A 10,773-nucleotide genomic window follows, 5' to 3' on the forward strand; every position below is an offset into this window, starting at 1 on the left:
AACTTAAACTTTCAATACACTTAAATTTATTAATAAAGAATTTATACTGCATAGTGAACAAAGCATTGGATTTACCTGACAGTTTGGGGTCAAATTCCAGTTCCTCCTCTTAGAGAACGAATGGCCTTGGGCAAGTTATCTAACTTCTCCAAGGATCAGTTTCCTCATTTGTAAAAGGTGAATAATGGGGTAAGAATAGCCCGTACCTCCTCACAGTTGATGAGAGAAATGAATATGCACGTATTTATAAAGACCTTAGTGTGTATCCTAAGCCTTATATGAAGATTACTATTCTTACTAATTACAATAATTCTAACTGCAGAAATCTATGAGAAAACAATACACACAGTCCTGGCCAGAAGAAGTTGAAACAAATGTAAAAAACAAGGGACATCCAGAAACTTCAGCAGCTCCCTTCTGTCCTATGCCTCAAGGTACCAGCGAGGGAAAAAGACCCCCAGGAGAGGCTGTGAGGAAACCTGAACTGCAAACCCACCACGCTGTCTTCCCCGGAAAGGCAGTTGGTAAAGAAAGATCTTAACTCTATTTCAGGCCAGTATGTTTTTTTCATTTGCTTCCAAGACTTTGATGGAATGACTTGAGAGGAAAAGTTCACAATTACTAGAAAGAACCTAAAAGGACACGAAAGATGAAACGGTTGCAGTATTTATGAAATAAATGTTTCCTTGCAAGACCAGAGTCATGGGCGGGGTGTCTGTGTAATGTCTACTCAACACAGCCGAAGAGTAAGAGGAAATCTTGGTATGCCGACTTCTAAGTCTTAATGGGGAACCATACGGAACCAACAGCACGCCAAATCCCACGCTCACCGAAGCTTCAAGGATTTTCTCGTGGGTCTGGGGGTTTAATGTGATAGCTCCTGGAGCCTTCAGGAATTCCCGGGCACAGATAATGGGCCGCGACTGCACCCCCGCGTCCCTCCCTGGGGCGCAGGCTTTCCACAGCTACAGTACTCCACGTCAGCAGCCACGTACACAAGCGCGGGCAGCTGCCAACAAGGCGTGCCCGCTTCCCACCCTGCACTCTCCCAAGCAGGACATCCCTGCACCGCCCGGCGCGTTCGCGAAAACTCCGCGGGGCCTCGAGGTGGCCCGGGATTAGCCCTGACGCTGTAGGGCTCTCTAGGTTTTCCACCACGCAGGCGAGCGTGGCTGGCGCCAACCCGCCAGCCTTCCGGCCTGCCCAGGCTGGACTGCAGGGGGCGTTACTGGGCCCCCGACCCGACCCCCACATACCCGGGAGGCGGGGCCCAGGTACCAGCCGGCGCCTCCGCACCTCCTCATCCCCTCTGCTTCCCCTCCTCCCTCTTCCCGAACCCTTCCCCGCTCCTTCTCCTCTTCCTCCTCCCCAACCCCAGCTCCCCCGCTCAACTCCAAGTCCGCGCGCGGGCTGGGAAGGGGGCGCCTAGTGAATCACCGTCACGTGGGTCGCAGGCGCGCAGAGGCGGGCTGCGCCTGGGCGGCCCTGGCGCTCGGAGCGTTAGTGGAAAATTTCCGGAGATCTACTGGGGCTGCGCGCCGAAGGCCCTGCCCGCCGCCTCCCCGCTCCTTCGTCTCCCCACCTCCTTTTCCCCCTCCCTCTTCCTTCTCCTTTTCCTTCTTCCCTCCGTTTTCCGGCCACAGCCGGGCTCAGACATTGCGAAGGTTCCTTTCTCTCCCGGGAGCGGCCCTGCGCACGCCCCGCCCGCTGCAGCGCCCCAGGCTGGCGCCGCCAGAGCCGTTTGCCCTGGGACCGCCAGCCCTCGCTTCCTTCGCGCCGCTCCAAGCCGCCACGCGGCCTTGCCCCCGACCTTGCTTGTAGCCGACTGGTATCCTGAGAGGCCAGGAGCGGCGCCCGGCGCCTCCGCCTTCGCCTCTGGGGCGCCGCCCCCCAGCCCCGCCACCTCCGCATTTAGACCCCCCACACCTCCAGGCGGAATGTGAGACAAAGGGAGAAGACGGTGACGATGGGATTCTTGTCTTCTCATTTAGAATTACTGCACCGCCGTTTAAACAAAGCACATGCACGGCCAATTGTGTTTTACCCACTCCCACTTAACCACTGAGAAAATAAACAAGCTATTTTCCCTATGCCGTAACATTCTCCACTTCGTTTTCCCAACCACGAACAAAATATATTCCTGAGACAGCAACTTTGAGGGTTTCGTTGACCTCATCCATGTAGAAGTGACAAATCGTTACACAACAAAATTGTTTCACTCAAAGGGGGTTGTTGTGTACGTGGTTCACCTCAAGAAAACACACATTTAACTGTTTAAGCAACTGTTTAGCCCTGGACTGTCGCCCGGGTTAATGTCGCTGAATAGCGTGGGGGTTGTAAAGTGGCATTAGCGCCACGTGTCCCAAGACGAAGTGACATGGAACCGGAGGCAGGTGCCTTAATCAGTCACAAAGTGCCAAAGATGTCAGCCAAAACAGTTGGAGTTTTATCAAGTAAAGATCTCAGAACCAAGCCCATATATTAAATGCTTCCCATCTAAGAACCAGAATTGCAGGTATGTTAATTTTAATAAATCCTTATTTAAGTATCTTAGCCCTGGGCAAAGAAAGATCCGGAAACTGACTGAAGGCCAGGAATGTAGGTCCATCGTGGCCTATGAGTGCTTTGGGTACAACACATACATTCAGTCACTGTCATTTCTCTAGACAAGAAGATGTCTAACAAGTATAAAAATAAAGGTTTTTTTAAATGATCCTATTTTGGAAAATTGTAAGGATCTGAAATTTTTAATTTTTTAAAACAATAGAGCACTTCAATAAAACTTCTACTTTCTTTACTAAGAATATACACAGCTTGTTTTCTAGCTTAATTGTTGATTGTTTCTGTGACCTTACCACATTCTGAATAACCTTAAGCATATATATGAGAATCACATCTGTGATTTTGCTGTAACATTTCACTTCCCAAGACACTTATTGGTAGTTAGCAGGTGTCATTCTACCTAGCCAAAGAACCATTGTCAATAAATCCTTCATCTCTCTGCCACTGTTTTCTTTCCCATTCATTGGCATATACTACACCCAGCAAAACAGAACATTCCAGGGTCAAATGAAAAGGCCAACAGGTAAGTATCACAAGAAGGTCATTAGTCAAGCCATTCTTTCCCCTCTTTTATTTGGGAAGGAGATGAGAGAAACAGAGTTCTGATACTAGGTCCCTGGAAAGTTCTTCAGTCTTGACAGAATTGAGTATGTCTGTACTAAAGTATCTGTAAAACTATCTAAATATGTTTAAATTTGTTGTTGTTGTTGTTTTGAGACGGAGTTTTGCTCTTGTCGCCCAGGCTGTGGTGCAATGACGCTATCTCGGCTCACTGCAACCTCCGCCTTCCCGGTTCAAGCCATTCTCCTGCCTTGGCCTCCAGAGTAGCTGGGATTACAAGCGCCTGCCGCCACACCCAGCTAATTTTTGTATTTTTACTAGAGATGGGGTTTCACCATGTTGGCCAGGCTGGTCTCAAACTCCTGACCTCAGGTGATCCACCCGTCTCGACCTCCCAAAGTGCTGGGATTACAGGCATGAGCCACCGCGCCCAGTCATATTTCTAAATTTTTTAAAGATTGAGTTTCTCTGGGCTCTTAATTTTCTTTTTCTTGCTGAAAAATGAGGTATGCATTTACAAAATACTGATGCTTGGAAATATATGGATTTACAATATAATATGTCTTTTAGGCATTACTATGTTATCCAGTCCTGGCCAGTGGGATCTGAGATAACAATAACAGCATTTCCAGGAAATGTTATCTCTCATAATAAAATTAACTCACAAAATGACGCTCCTTTCTTTTGCAATGGATGTGGTTCTGTCTGCCTATGATCCCTAAAACCACTGCAGCCAACATGTGACCATGATGGGAGAGATCTCCAGCATGTTGAAGAAGGCAAAGTGAAAATATAATGAGCTCTTTGTCTTGGAGGGAGGTATCAGGGCCAATAATTAACCCCAGAACTGCACTCTCTACATACTTCTTATTATGTGAGATAGTGTCATTATTTAAGCCACTTTCAATTGCATATTGTGTTTATTGCCAAAAAAAAGTTTTCTGGCTGGGCACAGTGGCTCATACCTGTAATCTCAGCACTTTGAGAAACTGATGTGGGTGGATTGCTTGAGCTGAGGAGTTTGAGATCAGCCTGGGCAACTTGGCTGAAACCCTGTCTCCACAAAAAATTAGCCTAGCCAGACGTGGTGGCCTGTGCCTGTAGTCGCAGCTACCCAGGAGACTGAGGTGGGAGGATCACCTGAACCTGGGCTCTCTGATCAGACTGCTGCATTCCAGCCTGGGCGACAGAGTGAGACCCTGTCTCAAAATAAAATAAAATAAAATAAAATAAAATTAGAATAGAATAGAATAGAATAGAATAGAATAGAATAGAATAGAATAGAATAGAATAGAATTCTTTCTGCTGACAACCTCTGTGGTAGCCAGCCTCCAAAATGGCCCCCAGTGATGCTTACTTCCTGGTATTCACTCCCTTGTATAGTCCCCTTTTATGTTGAATCAGGGCTTGCCTTTGCGACTGATAGAATATGGCAGAAATGATAAAGAGTGACTTCCAAGGCTAGTTCATAAAGGCATTGCAGCTTCTGCCTTGCTCTTTCTTGGCAAACTCGCTCTGGGTTAAGCCAGCTGCCATGTCTTGAAAGCATTCAGTCAGGGTTGTGCAGACACCTTCTTGCAGAGGAACCAACCGGCCAGCACCGACCTGCCAACATGTGAGTGACTTTGGAAGATCTTCCAGCCCCAGTCATGCCATCAGATGACTACAGCCCTCTCACAGTTGACTGCAACCTCATAAAAGACTTAAAGCCAGAACACCCAACTGAACTGCTCTTGAATTCCTGATTCATAGACACTTTGAAAGATTTTAAACTATTGTTGCTTTCAGACACTAAGTCTTGGAATAATTTGTTACATAGCAATTGATATCTAGTAGAGTATCTGTCAACACCAGAAAAACATGACAAAGTCAGCAAAGTGCTCACAGAGTCCATACTGTTGCTTTAGACTTGAGAGCTATCTTACAAAGATTGAATACAACCGTTCATTTATCAAGCACTTTCTATTTATGATCCCAAGAATAAAATATACAAAATCATAAAAAGAAGAATTGAGACAAGAATTTCCTCAGGCACCTGGAAAGATTAATATTAAAAATATGGAAATGCAACAACATGGATGAACCTCAAGAACGTTATGATAAGTGGAAAAAAGTCAGGCACAGAAAGACAAATCACATGATCCTATTTGTATGTGGAATCTAAAACAGTCAAACTCATAGAAGTAAAGAATAGAATGATGGTTACCAAAGGCTGAGGGAGTGGAGGGGAGGACGTTTGGGGACATGTTGGTCAAAAGATAACAAAATTTCAGTTAGATAGGAGGAATAAGTTCAAGAGCTCTATTGTACAACATGGTGACTATAGTTAATAACAATGTATTGTATTTTGAAAATTGCTAAGAAAATAGGTTTTAACTGTTCTCACCACAAAAAGTAAGTATATGAGGTAATGCGTATGTTATTTGGCTCAATTTAACCATTCCACAGTGTATACGTATTTCAAAACATGGTGTTGTATATGATAAATACAATTTTTATTAGTTAATTTTAAACATTTAATTATTCTCCAGTCTTCACTATGTGAGGAAAAAAGTTAAATACATAAGAAGCCGGGCACAGTGGCTCACGCCTGTAATCCCAGCACTTTGGGAGGCCGAGGTGGTCAGATCACGAGGTCAGGAGATCGAGACCATCCTGGCTAACACGGTGAAACCCCATCTCTACTAAAAATACAAAAAATTAGGTGGGCGTGGTGGCAGGCGCCTGTAGTCCCAGCTACTCAGGAGGCTGAGGCCGGAGAATGGTATCAACCTGGCAGGCAGAGCTTGCAGTGAGCCGAGATCATGCCACTGCACTCCAGCCTGGGCGACAGAGCGAGACTTGTCTCTTAAAAAAATAAAAATAAAATAAAATAAGAAAATATGGAAGTCATTGGAATAAGGGGAAAGGTGTGGTTTGAAGGGAGATGGAGGAAAGGAAAAGTAATTTCACTGTCTCTCCACAATGCCAGTGTTCATACTTGAATTCTGAATGATATTGTCCTAAGACAAAGGAGTGAGACTGTATACATAGCAAAGGGGCATTTAATTAGGTGAAACAAAGTCATTAGAAAGCAAGGCTTGCAATTCATTCTCATGCTTGTGTCTTACATAAGACTGGGTTTGAAATGCCGGGCATGGTGGCGCATGTCTGTAATCCCAGCTACGGGGAGGCTGAGGCACAAGAATAGCTTGAACCCAGGAGACAGAGTTTGCAGTGAGCCAAGATTGCACCACTGCACTCCAGCCTAGGCGACAGAGCAAGAAAATAAAGAAAGAAGAGAGAGAAAAGAAGAGAAAAAAGAAAAAAAAAAGAAAAAGAAAGAGGGAGGGAGAGAGGGAGGGAGGGAAGAAAAGACAAGACTGGGTCTGAGGAAAAAAACACTGTATTTTCTACCAACAAGGCATTGCAACAAATATGGATTCAGAGTTTATTTTGTGCTAGGCACTGAGGGAAAAAGTTGAAAGTACTAAATCAACAAGCACTTACTGAACACTTTTTATGTATCAGGCACTGTTTTAGGCACTGAAGATTCATTTAATAATGAGCCAAACCAGTCTTTTCCTCATGGAGTTAATGCTGCAGAAGATCATAAGCAAACAAACAAATAATGTGTTTTCACACATTGCACTAAAAAATAAAATAGGACAGTGGGGAATAGGACAGCAAGGAGCAACTTTTGCTGGAATGGCCAAGGAAGATTTTTTTGAGTCAGTGACATTTAAGATCAGATCTAAATGATAAGAAGGGAGCTGCATATAGATACAGTAGTTCTCCCTTATCTGCTTGAGATACGTTTCAAGACCCTCAGTGGATGCCTAAAACTGCGGATAGTACCAAACCCTTTATGCACTGTTTTTTCAATCTGATTACCAAGATGGCTACTAAATGACTCACAGGTAGAGAATGGACTGTGAGCACCGCGAATGGAAACCCACACATGAGCTAGGCTATGATTCAGGAGATGTCTTGAGAGAGATGATAGTCCCACTAGGGCCAGAGCAATGCAGATGGTGAGAAGTAACAGAATTCTGAATATATGTGGAGGCAGAGCCCTCATTACTTGCTGATGGGTTGGTTATTTGAGGAAAAGGAGGACTCAGGATGCTTCCTTGGTTTGGGGCCTGAGCTACCTTATGAATCATGGTGTTATTCTAACTTGGAAACGTTCGAGGAAAAATTGTTTTGATAGAGAAATCAAGAGTTCTGCTTTAGGAAGTAAGGGATAGGATATATGCCCTTTAGACATAACATATAATAGGTTTCTCCTGGTTCTTGAGAAACTCAAAACTATTTACCTTGCATTTATTCATTCAGCAAATGTATTGTCAGGCACTACTTCAGGTGCTGGAACTAGCAGTGATCAAAGCTGATTAAATCCCGGCCCTTGTGCGCTTATGTTCTAGTGAGGGAGACAAACAATAAAAAAGTAAATAAATGAACATATTTAACATAATTTCAGGTGGTGATCAGTACTATAAAGAAAAAAGTATTTAATTCATTTACATATTCAAAAAGTGCCTTATTTTTACAAGTAACTAGACTGGATGTGATTAGCAAGAGACTGCCCTGAAAAGACACTAACATCAAATCTAGTATGTAGACAACAGAAAAAGAAGTGTCATCAAAAAAAAAAAAAGATATTTATAAGGCACTAAGTTGAAAGTAAAGTGAAATCAGTTTCAAATGGGATCACCAAATAAAGAGGAGTTGATACAAGTTGTGATATTTAAGCTGGGCTTCAAAGGAAAGATATAATTTAAATATATAGTGGCAGGGAAGAGGAGGTATGAAGAACATTCCAAGTAGTAGAAATGGTTTAAATGGAAAACAGTTTATATTGAGAACACTGAGCAACATATATTGGCAAAAGCATAGGGTATGTGAAGGGGAATATATTGGTTATCTATTGCTGAGTAATAAAATGTGCCAAACTGTAGTGGCTTAAAACAATAAACATTTATTATCACTTGTTTCTGTGGGTCAAAAATCTGGGCTGAGCTTATCTGGTCCTCTGGCTAAGGTATTAGCTGGGACTACATTCATCTCAAGGTTCAAATGGGCGGAATCTACTTCCACACTTACTCAAATGACTGTTGGCAGGCCACAGGTTCTACCTGGTAGTTGCCAGAAACATCCGTTCCTTGACACATGGGCCTCTCCATAGAACAGCTCACAAGATGGCAGCTTGTTTCCTTCAAAGCAAATGAAGAAGAGAGCCAGAGGAAGTGAACAAGAGAACAAGATAGAAGCCACAGTCTTTTCTTTCTTTTGAGACAGAGTTTCGCTATTGTTGCCCAGGCTGGAGTGCAATGGTGTGATCTCGGCTCACCACAATCTCCGCCTCCTAGATTCGAGCCATTCTCCTGCCTCAGCCTCCCGAGTAGCTGGGATTACAGGCATGCACCACCACGTCCAGCTAATTTTTGTATTTTTAGTAGAGACGGGGTTTCATCATCTTGGTCAGGCTGGTCTCCAACTCCTGAACTCAGGTGATCCACCTTCCTCAGCCTCCCAAAGTGCTGGGATTACAGGCATGAGCCACCATGCCCGGCCTGTCTTTTTGTAACCTAGCCTCAGAAGTGACATGCTATCACTTTTGCCAGATAGAAGTGCATCACTAGGTCCAGCCTATATTCAAGGAGAGGGGATTACAAATATGTATGAATACCAGTGGGTGGTGATTTATTGCACCTATCCTAGAAGCTGCCTACCACAAGGAATAATGGAAAATAAGATTGGAAATATAGACTGGGCCAGATCAAAGAAAGCCATAGAAGCTAATCTGCGAATGAAACTATACAGTTGGAAATGGAGGGTAGATAGAAGCAAATTTTATGTGTAAGCCTATTTTTGGCAAATTGTAGTGCTGGATAAATAGAATTTTGAGGGTCATCTTAAAAACCAGTTGTTTAACAACAAGTAGAAAATGTCAACCAATGACAGCTTCCAGGAAACAGAACCACTCTATTCTATCAGGAAATAGTGGTCAAAAAATTGTACAGAAGATAGCCACCTACCTTCAATAAATAGTTCTAACACTGTATCCTGACAATGCATTCCTGAAAATCCAGAATTGATAACTGATATTTGTGACAGTTTTTCTGTCTTAGGATAGGAAATAAAATTCACTTTCAGTAGCTTTCAAAATTCTTTGATAGCCCAACCCGCAGCAAGAAATACATTTTACATCAGCAGTCCCCAACCTTTTGGCACCAGCGACCGGTCTTGTGGAAGACAATTTTTCCACAAAAAATTGGAGATGGTTTCAGGATGAAACTGTCCCAACTCAGATTGTCAGGCATTAGTTAGATTCTCATAAGAAGTATGCAACCTAGATCCCTCACATGTGCAGTTCTCAATAGGGTTTGTGCCCCTATGAGAATCTAATGCCACCCCTGATCAGGCCAAATGCTGCTCAATTGCCACTCATCTCCTGCTGTGCAGCCCAGTTCCTAACAGGCTTCAGACTGGTACCAGTCTGCTGCCCAGGGGTTGGGGACCTGTTTTACATCACAACTCATAATACACACACACACATATATATGAACACACAGGTAACCACAAATATATACATATGTACATATATACACACACATATATATATACACGCATCATCAAGATAAAAGATTTGCAGAATAATAGTACATATGGCATACTGATTTTTTAAAAAAGTATTCTGTTCTACTGCATTGAAGGAAATAAAAAGCTAGTAGTAATCCACTAAATTCATCACTATCCACCACTTGGTCCCATTCTGAAAGTTTAAAAAATGCTGCTCTTCTAGAACAGTAGCTTAGAAATCAAACAAAATTATGACCAATAGGTATTTGGCAATATCGTTTCCCAGAAGTTGAATGAGGACACTGTGTCCAATGCATTCAAGCCCAAAGCATAATAGCAATTGCTCAGAGCACATCAGGCCTCAGCTGGAAGCCTGATGGAGTTAGCAGGTGTGCCTCAGTTTGGCCCTCGAAAAGACAAATCAAACTGTCAATAAAAACATGGAAGTTTACCCCCTCTTCTTTTTGTGTCATTTACTGTTCAAGTTCTGATCATAGAGACCAGATCAATATTGCAGCCCCCTCTGCCCCTCCCACCACTTTGCCCTCAGCTGTACAGGTATTGTGCTTCTCCTAAATATGTGTTGCAATACAAACCACCAAAAAGTCCAAAGGACATGAGATTTACTTATAGTGCAACTTGCCACCCATAACTAACAACCCTGAGGGCCTCCTTAGCACCTCTAACTGGGCAGAGGAAATGACCAGAGATTCATCTGGAATGAAAAAGTAGTTTAAGACCTTTTGATTGTTATCAGTTGAAACCTGATCTAAAGAAACTTCCTGGGACTCCTCTCTAACCTACCACTACCAAGATTGTTGTGACAAGAAGAGTTGATTGATTTTACTGGGGAATGTATGTGGAAGGAAGATAGTTTTTTCAGCCCTAATTGTGTGTCAAATTCCAAACCTGCCCTTGGGGAGTTCACAATCTCTTTGGGCAGATGATACTACAAATAGTCTGGAATGATTTTGAGTGCATGACAGCATGGGTTTTTAAAAGTCCATCACCATATTGTTTTAGAAAATAGTACCTGCAAAAAGAGGACAGAGTAGGGAGGGACGCTACGGGGCATGCGGGGTGCTT

The sequence above is a fragment of the Mandrillus leucophaeus genome, unplaced genomic scaffold (genome assembly GCF_000951045.1).
Source record: "Mandrillus leucophaeus isolate KB7577 unplaced genomic scaffold, Mleu.le_1.0 Scaffold1089, whole genome shotgun sequence".
Taxonomy (NCBI): domain Eukaryota; kingdom Metazoa; phylum Chordata; class Mammalia; order Primates; family Cercopithecidae; genus Mandrillus; species Mandrillus leucophaeus.